The sequence below is a fragment of the Eleutherodactylus coqui genome, chromosome 9, assembly GCF_035609145.1.
Source record: "Eleutherodactylus coqui strain aEleCoq1 chromosome 9, aEleCoq1.hap1, whole genome shotgun sequence".
Lineage (NCBI taxonomy): Eukaryota > Metazoa > Chordata > Amphibia > Anura > Eleutherodactylidae > Eleutherodactylus > Eleutherodactylus coqui.
Window position 1 is genome coordinate 105565596 of NC_089845.1, and position 17846 is coordinate 105583441.

Sequence of the window (17846 nt, forward strand, 5' to 3'; positions counted from 1 at the left end):
TGTATGGGAACAGCAAAAGGGCTCAGACTGCGTGCCGCCCACAGGAGAAGCTAAAGGTACGCAACAAGGACACAATGTCATTGTGCCCTTGCTGCGCACCACCAATTGCATGCACTATCTTGGTGTTTATGCACACGTAATACAAGCCAAGATAAAACATGCTACGATTTTTTTTGCACACGTTTTTTTACGCAATTACAGTAAGTGGCAACATGGCCACCTATGGTAGCTTGGTACAGCATATTCTGCGCTGCATACACTATACCAACACAGTCATGTGAGCTAAGCCAAAAGAGGGGTATTTTGGAGTTAGATAACTAATTGTTAAAGGGGTTGTCTCGCGCCGAAACAGGTTTGTTTTTTTTTTCAATAGGCCCCCCGTTCGGCGCGAGACCAACCCAAAGGATGGGTTAAAAAAAAAAAATATATATATATATATATATTACTTACCCGAATCCCCGCTGTGCGACGACTTCTTTCTTCCTTCTCCAAGATGGCCGCCGGGATCTTCGCCCACGATGCACCGTGGGCTCTGTGCGGTCCATTGCCGATTCCAGCCTCCTGATTGGCTGGAATCGGCACACGTGACGGGGCGGAGCTACGATGACGACGCGGGACCAGCTCTCCGGCACGAGCGGCCCCATTCACCAGGCAGAAGACCGGACTGCGCAAGCGCATCTAAAAACGCCAGAAGACAGCGAATTTAGATGGATCCATGGCGACGGGGACGCTAGCAACGGAGCAGGTAAGTGAATAACTTCTGAATGGCTCATAATTAATGCACAATGTATATTACAAAGTGCATTAATATGGCCATACAGAAGTGTATAACCCCACTTGCTGCCGCGAGACAACCCCTTTAAGTTTTATTTCATATTAGTGCAGTGGAGCACTGGGACATGGTAGCATTTACAATGCCAAAATATTGGAAAACCATTAACAGTTGTAAAGTCAGTGGCATGCACTACACCCTACAGTGGCAACACCCAGCTGTTATCTGCATTCAGTGAAAGGCTTCATTTGCATGCTACAAACTCCTAACTAGCTGAGTAGCTACTTAAGAGGTTATGCAAAATAAATCGCTCAAAACTGTCATTCAAACTGATGTTTGAGCGAATTTTGAGCATTCATCATTGAGTCTAAATGGGCCTCTAGTGAACCCTTAGTAATTACCTGGAAATCTGCATTGATTACTAATAAAATATGGTCTGATTGTTACCCAAGTTACAATCAGATAATAACTAATCTAATAGTTGTACTTGTTCAGGTCTTTTATTGAGCACATTGAATTAACCTTCACAGTGAAGGGACAAAAAGTAAGTGAACCCTTGAATTTGATAACCTGTAGTTCCCCCTTTAGCAGTCACCCTCCACATATGTTGTGCTGTAAATTGTTGCCATTGCAAGTCCGCTGCATGTGAATTGTCTCTTATGTCGCCGCTTATTTCATCCACCTAGTATACTTTGCAGCAATGTGACAGGTGAAGTTTTTTCTGCCTAGTTTTCTAGTGTTTTTTGGTAAACACGACAAATATATTTTTGTCTCATTTTTACCAAAAAATGCTAAAAGATGTCAAGTCTGCACATATCCTAAGACCGAGGGACTCAACAGTATGCCATGAACTCTGTTGTTCAACACTGAAAAACTTGAGTGCTGTACTTGTTTAGTTAAAAAAAAAAATGATTGGAACATTTTTGCCTTCCAAAATATCACCAGTATCTCATTGTTCTACTCTAATAGTTTCCAAAGGTGTCCTTGGGTGCCCAAAGAGGTGCCTCAATATGATTAAAAAAAAAGATTTTTATTGCCTGCACATGCCATACACTATGTGCAGTTTAAGGTCTAGGGGTGGAGACCCTGCCAAGAAAATCGGGGGTGGTGGGGAAGATGCGGCACTCTTGCGTTATGCCTTGGCTATTGGACATGCAAGATATTAGACAAGGCTGCTGGCACGGTTTCATAGTTAGGACAACCACAAAACTAATTCTGTAAATTGCCAGCTCATGTGCTCATATGGGCACCTGTATGTAAGAAGGACATAGCTGAACAAGAGCAGGTGCAGAGGAGGTGACCAGGGTAACAAAGGAAAAGGGTAGATTTCAAGGCAAGTCATCAAACTTGCCATTATTCAGTTTGGAAGAAATACAACTTAGAGGCAGGCTAATTAGAATGTAAAAATATGTGGATGGACAGTAGAAGAGGGGGGCATCCCCTACATCTAGATGAAAGAAGCTTTCACTATTGAACAGGGAATCTTTACTGTAAGGACACTGGACTAATTCAAGAAGGGCCTGGATGCCTTTCTTGAAAGATATTATATTGTAAGTTATGGGAACTAGATTTACTCTGATTGTCATGTGTGGAGTCAGGAAAGAATTTTTCCCTAAAATGGAGTGATTGGTATCCACCTTGTAGGGGTTTTTGTATTTCTCAGGATCAACATGGTAGGTTTATAGGTTGGACTTGAAGGACCTGTATCATTTTCGACATCTTCAATTAAGAGAAACTAGAACAATATAGGAAGGGAAGTGAAAGGCCAGGTAAAAATATACAGCTAATTAATATGTTTGAGAACCTTGCTATTAGAAGTGGAAAGAAAGAACAAAGACAAAAAAAATCAGAAGGCAAGTAGAGGAGCAAGAGACACCGATCACAAACTAAAATGTTTTTACACAAATGCACAGAGCATGGGAAACAAACAAGGAGAATTGTAGCTCCTAATCCAGAAAGAGAAGTATGATGTCATAGGCATCACGGAAACTTTGGTGAAATGATACACATTATTGGAATACAAGGCTTGAAGGATATAACGTATTTATAAGAAACAGGCCAAAGAAAAGAGGAGGAGGTATTGCGTTGTATGTTAGGAAAACATTCATCTGCACAGAGATTCAAGCTTCAGAGCAGGGGAGTTCTGTAGAAACTGTTTGGGTAAGAATACAAGGAGAGAACAAATAGAAAGAATACCATTGTAGGCATTTCCTACAGGCCACCTGGACAAGCAGAAGATAAGGATGAACTCTTTCTACATCAGATGGCCAAGCTCTCAAAAAAGCGTGATATAGTTATTATGGGAGATTTTAACTATCCAGACATTTGTTGGGAATCTCTCTAAGGTAAAAGTAATGGATCCAACAAATTCTTATCCGCTCTTGCTGACAACCTTATCTTCCAAAAGGTTGAAGAGAAAACAAGGGAATCTGCTATCTTGGACCTAATTCTTACCAACGGGTAGGAAATGGTTGAGGAAGTAAGAGTGGCTGGGACCTTAGGAGGCAGTGATCATGCTATCCTTGAATTTTGGATAAAAAGGGGAGGAAGACCTGAGAAAACTCAGACCTCAAGGTTGGATTTCAGAAAGGCAGATTTCAATGAACTCAGAAAGAGGGTAAGAAAGAATCCAATGGTTGGATGATATTAAGGAAAGAAATGTCCGCGAAGGTTGGGAAATATTGCAAAATGCGATTCTCAAAGCACAATCATTAACAATCCCTGAAAGAAGGAAGAATGGGAAGCATTTAAAGAAACCAGGATGGATGAACACAGAACTTGCACACATGTTAAAGATGAAGAAAAATATGTTTATCAAATGGAAAGAGGGGGGAATATCTAAAAAAGAATATAATGTGGTCTGCAGAAACTGTAGGGCAAGTGTCAGAAAAGCTAAAGCTAATAATGAATTAAGACTTGCAACAGAGGCCAAAAGCAATAAAAAAGGATTTTGGGGGTATGTCAAAAGGAAAATAAAAGTCAAAAATGCTATTGGATGCTATTGGACAAGATGAAAATAGTGAATTAGTTAAGAATGATGTTGAGAAGGCTGAACTTTTAAATTCCCATTTTGCATCTGTTTTCTCTCAGAAAGTAGATGCAACATCAACTAATCTTCCCTGTGCTATTGGGGGAATAAAAAAAGCAGGCTATCTATAGGCAGAGAGATGGTGAGGGAAAACTTAGCTAACTTAAATGAATTCAAGTCTCAAGGCCCAGATCAATGACATCTTAGGATACCAAAGGAAGCAGCGGACGCAATTGCTGAACCACTCGCCATGATCTTTGAAAATTCCTGGAGACCAGGAGAAGTCCCAGAAGATTGGAAAAGGGCAAATGTTGTCCCTATCTTCAAAAAAAGGGAAGAAGATGAATCCAGGAAACTACAGGCCTGTGAGCCTGACTTCTATACTGGGAAAGATGTTTGAACAAATTATTAAACAGCATGCATGCAAGTACTTCGGTGAAAATGGAGTAATTAACCCGAGCCAGCATGGGTTTTTTAAAAAACAAGTCATGCCAGACAACTCTAATTTCCTTCTATAACAGTATCACCGACTGGGTTGATCAGGGAAATGTGGGGGATATAGTGCATCTTGACTTTAGTAAAGCATCTGACAAAGTATCTCATACCATACTTATTGAAAAAATGACCAAATATGGGATTGACAAGGCAACTGTTAGGTGGATTCACAACTGGCTGAGTGATTGTACTCAAAGAGTGGTCATAAATGGCTGCACATCCAAGTGGAAAAATGTATAAAGTGGGGTACCACAAGGCTCTGTCCTAGGCCCAGTGTTGTTGACCATTCTTATAAATGATGTGGAGGAGGGAATTGATGGGAAACTGATCAAATTTGCCAACGACACAAAGCTAGGAGGGATAGCTAACACTAGGGAAGAGAGAGTATTCAAAAAAAGCGGTTATTTTTTAGACTATTGTCTTCTAATTTATATATATAACTTAGTGGATTATTACACCCTAAACACACTTCTAATTATTATTAAAATATATACATAAATATTATCTTCATAATATCACATCTAAGATTTGTCCTGGTATTTAAAACATTTCTAAAATTATATTATATATATTGCAAACTTCACCCTAATCTGCATAATGAATCGATTGATTAAATCTTTGTTTATAGGTTTACCGTTATCTAGATAAATTAGAAGACAATAGTCTAAAAAAATAGTTTTATATAGTCCAAATGACCATTAGTGATATACTGCGTAATATTATATGAGTTAACATTTTTGATTACTACAGAGTAAACTCATGAAGATTCATTCTTTGGGAGCAAATTTGCCCCAAGAAGAACCATATGAACCCTAGATAACAGTAGGGAATAAAGTATGGTTGCTATACGCAGGTAATGCAGAATACGCCCACATCATAGCAGAGAACAGACGCTCTATACAATAGTTCTAAACTATGAGAGCGCGATACACAGCCATGTTATCACGGTACGGCACGTGATCCCAGCCGCGTCATCGCGTTACTACATGTGATTACCTGTGGAATGCACCGGTGCGTTCCACTTAGGAATCCCAGGTCATGTGAGCACAACTGACAGTCGTGGCGTGAACTTGCACCGTAACACAGCTAGGAACGCTTAACAGAGAGCGGGAGAGGTAATTAGGGCTTGGCTTATTTTATATATTTATATGTGTTAATGAATACGTTTTATAGTTATGCTTGACAAAGGCTTATTCAAAAGTCGAAACATGTTGCATTTGTTTAATCAATATCCACTACTGTGAAATTGGTTTTGCCACAGCCAAAAAGCGCAAGATTTCTGTGTGATAAGCGCTGCTCCAAAACGCGTGGCACTTAGCCGCTTCGCCGCATACGTTCCGTTGTGGCCAGCTCTCCCGTAGTGAGGAGCGAAGCCGCAAAAGAAAAAAAAAAGAATGGACATGCTGCGTCTTGGGAATCCACGCCACAGGGCCGGCTAATGCTGGCTTTGCCGCGACGGATTGTCTGCCCTGTGTGGACAAGATCTCGTCCACATGGCTGGCTAATCCTGGGATTAGCGGCCACAGGCGGATTTGCCGCTGAGAAATTCCACAGCAAATCCGCCCTCTGTGAACCCAGGTTAAGTGTTTTTTAGTCTATGAATAGTATATAGGGGTACAGGTATTTGTGTTACAACACAAGGGCTGCAGAATTCAAGGATGTCTTGGCGGTAAACTCTGTGGTCTTCAGGAAAGTCATTATGGTAGTCTTTTTTTATTGATATTTGCCTTTTTTTAAAAAAAAACAAAAAAACAACAACTTTATTCCACACCATGAACCCAGCGCTTTAGATTCACACAATTCCTGTCATACAAGCCAATATAGACGTTCTACACTTATTAAGTTCCTCCCTGCCTTCCCTCCTGGGGAACTTAGCGCCCCCCCTTCATCCCGAACACACACATACCCCACACCCTGCATTAGCTGCATTGCATGAAAAAATGAATGCATTATCTAGCAGGCTCGGTCCAGGTCCCTCCCACTGCTCTGGGGAGCTCCAACGTGCTTCTTGCAGTCCTCGGCCGCCCAAGAAGATCACTTCCTGGTTACAGATTCATAAATCCCACCACCAGGGAAGCATTGGCTCCGATTGGTTCTCATGTGCTGCTCAACCAATCAATGCAGCACTCGATGAACCAATACGATGGCTGCGATTGGTTCTTCAACCACTGCTCAGCCAATCACAGACATTGCGTTGTGGAGTCTGGATTTATGAACTGGCCAATCAATGCCACGGCTCAGCCAGTTAATCAATCCCGCCTCCACAATGCAATGTCTGTGATTAATTATTCGACTGCTGCTCAGCCAATCAATGCAGCACTCAATAAACCAATCAGAGCCATCACATTAGTTCATTGAGTGCTGCATTGATTGGCTGAGCAGTGCTTCAGATCCAATCAGAAGCATCACTTCCTGGAGGCGGAATTTATGAATGCCGTAACTACGAAATGATCTTCTATCGGCAGCCGATGACTGCAAGAAGTGCGTAGGAGCTCCAGAGAACAGCAGGAGGGACATGGAACGAGCCTTCTAGGTAAGTGTAATAAGACATCCCCCAAAAAATAAGACCTTGCACTTCCTTTTGGGCAAAGATTAATATAAGAGGGTCTTATTTTTGGCGAAACACGGTAGTACTGTGCACTATAGTCTCCTGGCATATGTGCATAAAAGCTGGCTAGTGGGCCTTATGGCAGGTGGATGCTTTCCATACCTTTATAATGTAGGAATTAAACATCCTTCTGCCTCCCAACGATCCTTTATTTTATCTGACCTACAGTACTGTTTTTAGGCAGGTGTGGAAATAATTTTACAAAGAAAAATTGAAGTCTGATTGGCTCTAAATTTATTTTGTAGCAGGACAACGACCTCAAACATCCAACCAATGTCCAACCAATTAATAACTATCTTTAGTGTAAAGAAGAACAAGGAGTCCTGGAAGTCATGATATGGCCCCTGATCTCAACATCATCCAGTCTGTATGAGATTACATCAAGAGACAGTAGGATTTGAGCAAGTCAACAGCCACAGAATATTTGTGGTTAGTTCTGCAAAATGTCTGGAACATTCTCCCTGCCGACTTCTTTCAAAAACTGTGGAGATGTACCTGGTAGAAGAATTGATGCCAGTTTCAAGGCAAAGGGTTGGCAAAAAAAGGGGTTTTCTCCGCTTTAGAGATGGCCGACTATGCTCAACCTAGGAATACTTATTAAAAAGAGGTGCAAGAATCGCAGTTGTAGTTCTCATTGGGAAAGTGAGACAAACTGCAAAAATGCTTGTGTAGGAGCCATATAGTAGTGGCCATGGTCCACAACAGGGTAAGGGATGCCCCCTCTACAGACGTATGGTGTTTTGAGTGCTAGGCCTGACTAATAAAGGAGGGATACTGTGTATGGTGAGAGCTCAGATGAACAGCATTTTATTATTATAATGTGCTATTTGTTGTGACATAAATTAGACTGATGCAAACCAGTTTTAGGCTGTATTTATATGGGGACTAATTTGATATAGTCCCCCAAAAAATAGTTCCTACATCGCACTTATTTAACCTGCAATTTTACAGATGATTTTCAAGCTGAGCAATAGATTTTTTGTGAAAAATATGTAATATGCAGATTTACTTGCTTTTTTCACTTCCCTGATAAAAAAAAAATGGAAGCGTAGTTAAAATATTATTAAAAATGTAATGCACTCTCATGCAAAGCTCATTGTATGAGTGCGATGAGATTTTTTTTCATGCTTCCATAGGAAAGAATGGGTGATTCTCTCGCCCAAAAACAGGACATGCCGGGATTTTTCGATCTTGTATCGACGCAAGTGAAAAATCGCTCATGTAAATGAACCCATTGAAAATAGTAGGTGCTTTAAACACGTGAGGTCTGTGCCGTCGCTCGCTATTACTACCTGTGTAAATGCAGCCTTAAGCAAAGCTCTAGTGTTTGAGTATCTTATGTGCGTGCCTCCCGTCCGGCTGAGGAAGGTGGCGATATCAGCAAGTTGACATTCGCCAAGTGTCACATGATATATTGGATGTTTGACTTATTGTCTGGCACAGTGTCTTTGTAGGTGTAATAAAACAAAGGGTTGACAATATCTATATTCCTCGCCTAATACTACAACTCCAAGGCCGGAAAACCACTTAGAAGTTCATAATCAAAGTAAATTGAATTAAATAGTTTAGTAGTCACCCTCCATCCCGCAAGAGGATAAAAGTGAGGAAAAAGGTCACCAAGCTGGCACTATACTAGTACGTGGATTAGCGTGTCAGCTCTGTTCCCAGAAGCATCACTCGGAGATTGATGATATGTGACATTATCATAATCAGCCTTGAAAAGACTTTGCAGCATTCAACACAATCCCCTGGAGTCATCCAGCATTTTACCTTGAATGAGGTGATGTACGACTACTTCATACCCGATAGTATCCACCACTGACCACACACTTAATAAGGTAGGAAATTAAAACCCATATCCAGACTGTATTTCATCCTCCGCTAGACCCAAGAGAGAAAAGTTTCTGAAATCTCAAAGTTAGGGTTAATACAAAATAAAGTTAAGTGCATTCATTACATATTAAAGGGGTTTTCCAGGCAAATACTATTGAGTTATCCTCAGGATGGGTCATCAGTAATGTTTTAGAATAATTGATTGACTGGGGTCTGTCGCTGGGGATCCTGGCTGATCAGCACCTACTGTCAGCACCACAATAGACTGGGGATCTGACCACTGTGCGGTGGCTGGCTGTCATTACAGGCACAGCTCTCATTCAAATCAATGACAGTTCCACCTGCAATTACAAGCATCGGCCACTGCACAGGGGACAGAGCCATCTGTATCTGCTTCAACCCCTATGTATTTTAGCACTGACAACAGGTGCCTAATCACTTGGCGTCCCAATTGGCAGACCCCAACTATTAATGGCCAATCTTGAGGATAGGTCATCAAAAGGACTTGCGTGGAAAACCCTTTTAAAGTTATGTTCTATTGATTTTCATTGACTTTTTGTATTTAGTTGGTCATATTTCGTGCTTTTGCCAATCTTTACGTTGCACCCAAAACCAGGAATATATTCCAAAAAAGTGTTTTACCATTTCCCTCTGCTTTGAACCTGTTCTTCGCAAGACATTTCAGGCAAACCTGATAAATGCAGTTGTAAATAGTGCAGAGCTTGACTGCAAAAGAGAATCTCTGTGGAATGCACTGCCACCAATGGCCACAGTGGATTCATTAGGCATAACACAGAGGCCAAGTACTGATTTGACTTGAGACTAGATCCAGGGGGAGCACCTGGGGTTTCCTGGTTATCACCATTTCAACCCACTGCAGGGACTGTATGCATTTCTGTATGGCCATTACAAAGCACTTTGTAATATACTGTGTGCTTTGTAAATGAGCCATACAGATGTTATATACTTCCCTACACAGGTCACTATTACTGCTGGGGCAATTATTGGGGATCAGTATTACTGCTGGGGCAGTTATTGGGGGGGTGAGTATTACTGCTGTGGCAATTATTAGGGGTCACTATATCGGGATCGGCTTTCGGTGCGGCAGTGCTGTCCATTCATAGCAATGTTGGCCATTCAGTTCTATGGAGGTAGGCGGGGCCTGGAGAGACTAACATTTAGTGCAATGAAGGTGGGCGGGGCCAGGAGATAGCTTTTCAGTTTAATGTGTCCTGCTGGCATCGGGAGCGTGCACACAGAGGGGGGAGGTGCAGGGCATTGTGGGATTGCAGCACAACAGCACCATCTTTTAATACTTGCTTATGCAGCTTATATTTCTGCCATTTTGAGCCCATGTATGCTGTGTTTTAGAATGGTTAGTGAAAGGAAAGCATTATTATAAGAAAAAATGTCACCCTGCGTGGCTGGACAACTCTTTTAAGAGGCATCCAACTCATTTGGTAAGGCTTCCCATAATGCAGTAGTAAAGGCTGTAGACAGACACAGAGTTGTAAAACAGAGAAACAGAGTAAGTGCATTTGAAATTGTTTCACAACATAGATCAGATACTTTACATAAGTCAACCCAGTTGGTAATTAGATTTGTCTGGCATGACTTGTTTGTTACAGACCAATCCTGGCTCTGGTTAATTACTCCATTTTCATCCACATACTTACACACATGCTGTTTAATAATTTGTTCAAACTTCTGTCCCGGTATAGAAGTCAGGCTCACAGTCCTGTAGTTTCCTGGATCCACCTTTTTTATTTATTTATTTTTTGAAGATAGGGACATTTGCTCTTTTCCAATCTCCTGGGACTACTCCTGTTCTCCAGAAATTCTCAAAGATGATGACAAGCGGCTCAGCAATTACCTCTGATGCTTTCTTTAGTATCCTAGAATGTAATTCATCTGGACCTGAAGACTTGACTTCATTTACGTTAGCTATGTGTTCCTTCACCATCTCTCTGCTTATAGATACCTGTGGTCTACCATCAAGGCCACAGGCTTTACTTCATTTTATTTTTATCTCTGCTATTCACTAGGCAACTGAGAGCTAAGGGCATTGAATTAGGCTACTTAGAAAAAAATATAATTGAAGCTAGGAGGCTTTCTACCCCAATAGTCATCAGATAGAAGTAGAATAGACTGATTCTTCTAAGGAAATTCATTAGAAATCTCTTTGCAAGTTTACTTAGCCTATACACATTTATTTGTGAGGTAGATCTAGCCTTGACTTCATGAAATCTATGGTGCCACAGCTTGGCGTCTCTACCTCCTTACCGGCCAGCATTATCAATAGATTGTCTTGACAGTAAACTCAGACCTGACACTTACCAAGCTGTGTCTGTGTTGAATGCATGAGGGTTAACATTTTATGAATGGTTATCCCTTCAAGAAAGGCTAGGGGGTTCCTGATGAACTACTGGAGCAGTAGGGAAACACGTCCAACCAAAAATCCTAGACAATCACTAAACGCAACCTAGTACCAATTTGAACCAAGGGCCGAGATTATGGATAGTTCCACTATGTATCATACCAGATCTATAGCCTATCAGGTTGTGACTAACACATCAAGCATATTCTGTCTTTCACTGCAGAGTCTTATTGTACTGCAGCGAAATAAACCTCCATTAGTGGGGGGTTGTACCCTCAGGAGACATATATGGTGTCTGTGGGTGTGTCTGTGGGTGTGTGTGTCTAGGTCATCGCTCCCCTCTCTCTCGCCTAGTGAGGGTTACACGACCGTTATTGAGTGTCCTGTGTTTTTAGAATATCGACGTTAAATACTCAACATTTTAGTACACGACTGAACTGTGAAAGGGTTTAAGAAAATATAGACTTCTCTGCCTCAGTGAAATACCTTTGGACCTTGAGACTTGAATTCATCTAAATTAGCTATGTGTTCACTCACCATCTCTTTGCTTATAGATAGCACAGGGAAAATGAGTTGGTTACATCTACTTTCTGAGAGAAACCAGATACAAATAAATTTTAAAAGTTCGGCTTTCCCAACATCATTCTTAACTAATTTACCATTTTCATCATGTAAGCTTTAGGGATGAGCGAGTATACTCGCTAAAGCACTACTCGCTCGAGTAATGTGCTTTAGCCGAGTATCTCCCTGCTCGTCCCTGAAGATTCGGGAGCCGCCGCAGCTGACAGGTGAGTCGCAGCGGGGAACAGGGGAGAGCAGGCGGGAGAGAGGGAGAGAGAGATCTCCCCTCCGTTCCTCCCCGCTCTCCCCCGCAGCTCTCCGCCCCGCGCCGGCCCCCAGTCTTCAGGGACGAGCAGGGAGATACTTGTCTAAAGCACATTACTCGAGCGAGTAGCGCTTTAGCGAGTATACTCGCTCATCCTTAGTAAGCATCCAATAACATCTTTGACTTTTCTTTTGCTTTTGACATACACCACCACCCACACCCACAAATCCTTTATTTCTTTTGGCCTCTGTTGCAAGCATCAATTCATTATTAGCTTTAGATTTTCTGACACTTGCTGCAGACCACATTATTCTTTAAATATTCCTTCCTCTTTCCAGTTGATAAACATTTTTTTTTCCTTTTCAACATGTGCAAGTTTTATGTTCATCGATCCTGGTCGCTTCAAATGCTTCCCATTCTTCCTTCTTTTAGGGGTTGTTAACAATTGTGCTTTGAGAATCTAATTTTGCAATATTTCCCAACCTTCTAAGACATTTCTGTCCTTAAGAACATCCAGCCATTGGCTTTTTCATATGCTCTATCTGAGTTCATTAAAATCTGCTTTCTGAAATCCAAACTGGAGATCTGAGTTTTCTCAGGTCTTCCTCACCTTTTTATCCGAAATTCAAGGATAGCATGATCACTACCTCCCAAGGTGCCAACCACCTTTACTTCCTGAACCTCTCTCCCTCTGTTGGGAAGAATTAGGTGCAAGATAGCAGATGCTCTTGTTTTCTCTTCTACCTTTTGGAAAATAAAGTTGACAGCAAGAGTGGATAAGAATTTGTTGGATCCATTAGTTTTACCTGAGAGAGATTCCCAACAAATGTCTGGATAGTTCAAATCTTTCATGATCACCATGTCATGCATTTTTGAGAGCTTGGCCATCTGATGTAGAAAGAGTTCATCTTCTTGTCCAGGCAGCCCATAGTAATTGCCTACAATAGTGTCCTTTCTGTTCTCTCCTTGTACTCTTATCCAAACAGTTTCTACACAAACTACCATGCTCTGAAGCTTGAATCGCTGTAGAGATGAATGTTTTACTTACAACACAATACCTCCTCCCATCTTTTTTAGGTCTGTTGACCAGTTAGGTGGTTGACGAAAGTGTGGCTTAACTATCTTTTTGTCCTACTTAGGGCTAGTCTTAGGTTATCAGTGTCTAGAACATGTAATATTGTTACACTTAAAGGCATCCATACCACTCCTAAAACTTTCACCGCAAAAGGCAGCCCTGGTTCTACTGCAGCCAGGATAGAGATGTTCCTGTTGCATAGGGTAGTTTTATATACAGACAGGCAAGTCAGAAGGAAAAAAAAAAAAAAAGGGGGAGGGCTGGTTGCCTGGAATTCTAAGAGATTTCACATATTTCTCAGTTGTAATTGGCCAGACAGTGATTTAGGCCCTCTGCAAGCAAAAGGGGACAAAATTGGGGAATGAGGCGATGATTGGAGGACTTTATCATATGGCAGGATTGGGAGATTGTAGTGGAAGGTGGGAAGAAGCAGGAAAATTAAGTTAAAGCATTGGGCAAATAGGTGAGCTAGGTTAGAAAAGTTGGTTAGCGGTGCTTGTCATCACTATGATATAACACGAGGTAGGTAGCCAACATCTATGTAGAGGCAAATGGGGTGATGTTGCAATGACAGAATAAACCCTAGTTGAACATAGTAATCCAACATACAATGCTCAAGAAGGGGGAAAAAAAAAAGGGACCACTTAAGCATAACCACAATATCCATCTGTCTCGCTAGGAAACCACCAACTGTGAATCAATCTCACCTGCAAATAAAAGTGACAACAGGTGCCCTGGAGATGCAATAGCAAGACAACCCCACCAAAAAGGAATGGTTTGGCAGGTGGTAACCATATACAGTTAGTCATTCCTGCCTGATTTTTCTCTAGTTTTGCATTTTGCTAGCATCTTTGGTCATACTGGTAACATAAGTCGGTACGTGCAGCTCAGTCAGGTTGTACAGGTAGCCCTACTCCTCCAGGATGGTACATCCATACATACCTTCGCAAAGTTTGCTTGGTTTCCCAGCACAGTTTTAAGAGCATAAAGCAGATCCCAAGACATGGGCAGTTACACGGGAACTGGACAGGGCTGTAGAAGGGCACCCACCCAGTATTAGAATGAGTATCTGCTCCTCTGGGTGAGGAGGAATAGGAGGACTGCCAGAGACCAACAAAAGGACCTCCAGCAGGTTGCTGCTCTTCATGTTTCTGACCAAAAACTGTCTCAATGAGGACGTGATGTCCAGTAGGAGGAGGAGGCCCTGTGGCACAGCCCAGCACGATGTAGCTTTATTAGCATTAGCCATAGAACATCAAAACTGGCAGGTCCACCATTGGCTCCTCATTCTCGTCCCAAATGATAGCAGATAACAGAAAGGCTGGAGCTGCCGAGGTGAGCGCTATGCAGTGTAATTTAGCAATCCTTAAAATCTTTTATTTTTTTTACCAGTATAGTTACAGTCAGCACTTCAAGGGGAAGTGAAGTTTAAAAAAAATGCACCCAATAGTCCTTTAGAACATCTTACAAGTAGTTTTGTTTGGCGACATTCCAATTAAAATGTGCATCAGCAAGCAATGTTCGCTGCAAAACATTTAAATCATGATTGTACTGTAGGGTTTGTGTCATGAAAATCAGTTGAAACAACCCATTTTAAATCTAAAAAAAACCATACATTCGTTAAGTTGGTTAAAAGTAAGACCAGAAGGAGGGAAGATAGAAGACAAGAAAAAAAAAAAAAAAAAGGAAAGTGAGGGTCATTGTTAAAATCAACTCTTTTATTGGGCTCTTTTATGATGTCATTGCACAGAACCAACAACTAGCAATTTACATAAGGCATTGGTGATTATACTTATTTATAGTGTTAGCGGGCCACATTCATGTCTATGAAATTAAACTGCAGAGGAGAAATTATAAAGAAAGCATGCTTCTTCAATTAGCTTGTCTCTGACTGAGGATTGCTCCATAAATTAACGTGTTAACGGGAGTAGATTTTGAAATTTCAAAGCAATGCCAGAGTAATTGCTGCTCAGCGCAAAAATCAAAAGCGCACAAAGACTGATTCTTTTGAAGGGAGTAGAAACACTCTTGGCAAGCCATTATTAATTGCTTGCAACTAACCACAGTATATGTGTAGGATGTGAATCTGGTTTTCATTTACAGATACACTTCCAAAAAGTGGAAAAGCTGGTGCTGCCTTTATGTACCTGGTAGCAGAAGATGCCAATCACATCATTTAGACCAGTGGTTCTTAACCTTTTTCAGCCCAGTGCCCCCTTTAGGTATTGGGATGGATGGCGGCCAGCGTTCCCCCCCCCCCTCCCCCCCCCAAGCCTCACTAGTTTAAATCCAGTCAAAGTTTACCTTGTTTACAAAAGTTAAAAGTATAAAGTAAATTAAAAAACAAAATACTTTGAGAGTTTGATAGCGTTTAACAGATTAGCATTAATTGTGAAAACATTAGAGATGAGCGAGCACCAAAATGCTCGGGTGCTCGTTACTCGGGACGAAATTTTCGCAATGCTCGAGGGTTCGTTTCGAGTAACGAACCCCATTGAAGTCAATGGGCGACCCGAGCATTTTTGTATATCGCCGATGCTCGCTAAGGTTTTCATTTGTGAAAATCTGGGAAATTCAAGAAAGTGATGGGAACGACACAGCAACGGATAGGGCAGGCGAGGGGCTACATGTTGGGCTGCATCTCAAGTTCACAGGTCCCACTATTAAGCCACAATAGCGGCAAGAGTGCCCCCTCCCCCCCCCCCCCCCCCCCCCCCCCGCACTGTCAGCGTAAAGATCGTTCTCCTCTGCCATAGCTGTAACAGCTGTGGCAGAGAAGAACGATGTTTGCCCATTGAATTCAATGGAGCCAGCAATACAGCAGGTTCCACTGAAAGCAATGGGCTGCCGGCGATCGCAGGATGAATTGTCGGGAAGGGCTTAAATATATATGCCCTTCCCTGCAATTCATCCAGAAATGTGTTACAATAAAAATATATAACGGCGTATAAGGCGACGGGGCGTATAAGACGACCCCCCAACTGTCACCTTATACGCCGGCAATACAGTGGAGCAAAGAATAAAAATCATTACTCACTTCTTCTGACGTTCTGCGCCGCTCCTGCAGGCTGTCGCTCCCTCCTGGTTCCCGGCAGAGCATTGCTTTCTGGACGCAGGGCTTGAAATCCCCGCCTCCAGAAACAGCCAATCACAGCCATTCAATGACATCATTGTCATTGGCTGAAGGCACGTGAGTTTCTGGAGGCGGGGATTTAAAGCCCTTCGTAGAGAAATCAATGCTCTGGTCGTCTTATACGCCCCGTCGCCTTATACGCCGGTATATATTTTTATTGTAACACATTTCTGGATGAATTGCAGGGAAGGGCTTATATATTTAAGCCCTTCCCGACAATTCATCCCCGCGCACGCCGGCAGCCCATTGCTTTCAGTGGAACCTGCTGTATTGCTGGCTCCATTGAATTCAATGGGCAAACATCGTTCTTCTCTGCTACAGCTGTGGCAGAGAAGAATGATTTGTCTTCTAGATGTTCTCAATGGGTGCGATCTGCGATTTCTATGGCCTTAAGAAGGACCGTTGGGGTTCTTGAAACCTAAAATACTCCTAACACTCTCCCTATAGCAGCTCCACCAAGAGACCACTTTCCCTGAACTAATGTCAGAATGCATCTGTGGCGAGCCGCGGGAGGGGCAGATTTTAATACTCGGGTGACACCTAATCTCGCCAGCCACTCACTGCAGGGGGGTGGTATAGGGCTTGAACGTTGCAGGGGGAAGTTGTAATGCCTTCCCTGTCTTTCTATTGGCCAGAAAAGCGCGCAAATTTCTCAGGGAAGAAAATGAAAGTAACCCGAACACCGCGTGGTACTCGTTACGACTAACGAGCATCTCGAACACCCTAATACTCGAACGAGTATCAAGCTCGGACGAGTATGCTCGCTCATCTCTAGAAAACATCTCTCTAAAAATTACCAAATAACTATTTTAGTCAGCTTACTTTTAGCAGCTAAACTGTAGGTGCTAAATATGTAAAAACAGGTTAACTGGGGATACAATAATAGGTTTTATTGCAAAAGATTTTTTTTTTTGGGGGGGGGGGGGGGGAAGCAAGCAATAATACCATCTTTAATTATCATTTGATAGAAATGTAAAAAATATAAAAGAAAATACAAGATGCAACTTAATCCTTAATGGTTAGAAGACTAAAATGCAAGAACAATGAAATTCGACTAATAATGTTTGCCACAATCAATCTGTGTTATTAATGGCTGCCTTGGCCACTTACACATATCTGAAGTTATTTTCTTGCTTTGGTCAGGAGCTGCTGAACTGCGCTGAAGCCCCTCTCCACCAAGTACGTAGATAGAAAAGCCAACACGAGCAACTTAACTTCCTGCCACAGGATAGGATAGGAATTCTTCACTTTCACCCAAAAACATTCATAGCCACAATGCTGGAAGAGTGCTTGGGCTTCGCTATTGTGTTTCAAGTCGATCAACTGCTCTTGTAATCGGAGATTAAATTCTCCTGCATCTGCTAAAATGGATTGAGTACCCACCTTGGCATTTCAAGGGTACATAAATCATAAAACCTAGTTTGCATGTCTTCGGCTTGTTTGAGACTAGAGGAAAAAAACGTCTGTCTTCACGTGCAATTTCTTAAGACTCAGAAACTGACAGAGCTCGACTCAGGTTATTGGTATGAAGGTCTAGTTTGGCAATGAAGGAAGAGCTTAACCCTTTAGCCTTAATAAAAAGGCATTTTGTCTCCTTGTAGCTTTGTGTTGACCTCATCGAGTTTGTCAAATAGGTTTGTGAGATCGGCAACGTCAAGACATTGTAGTTCGATTACATCACAAAGGCTTGGGTCAATCG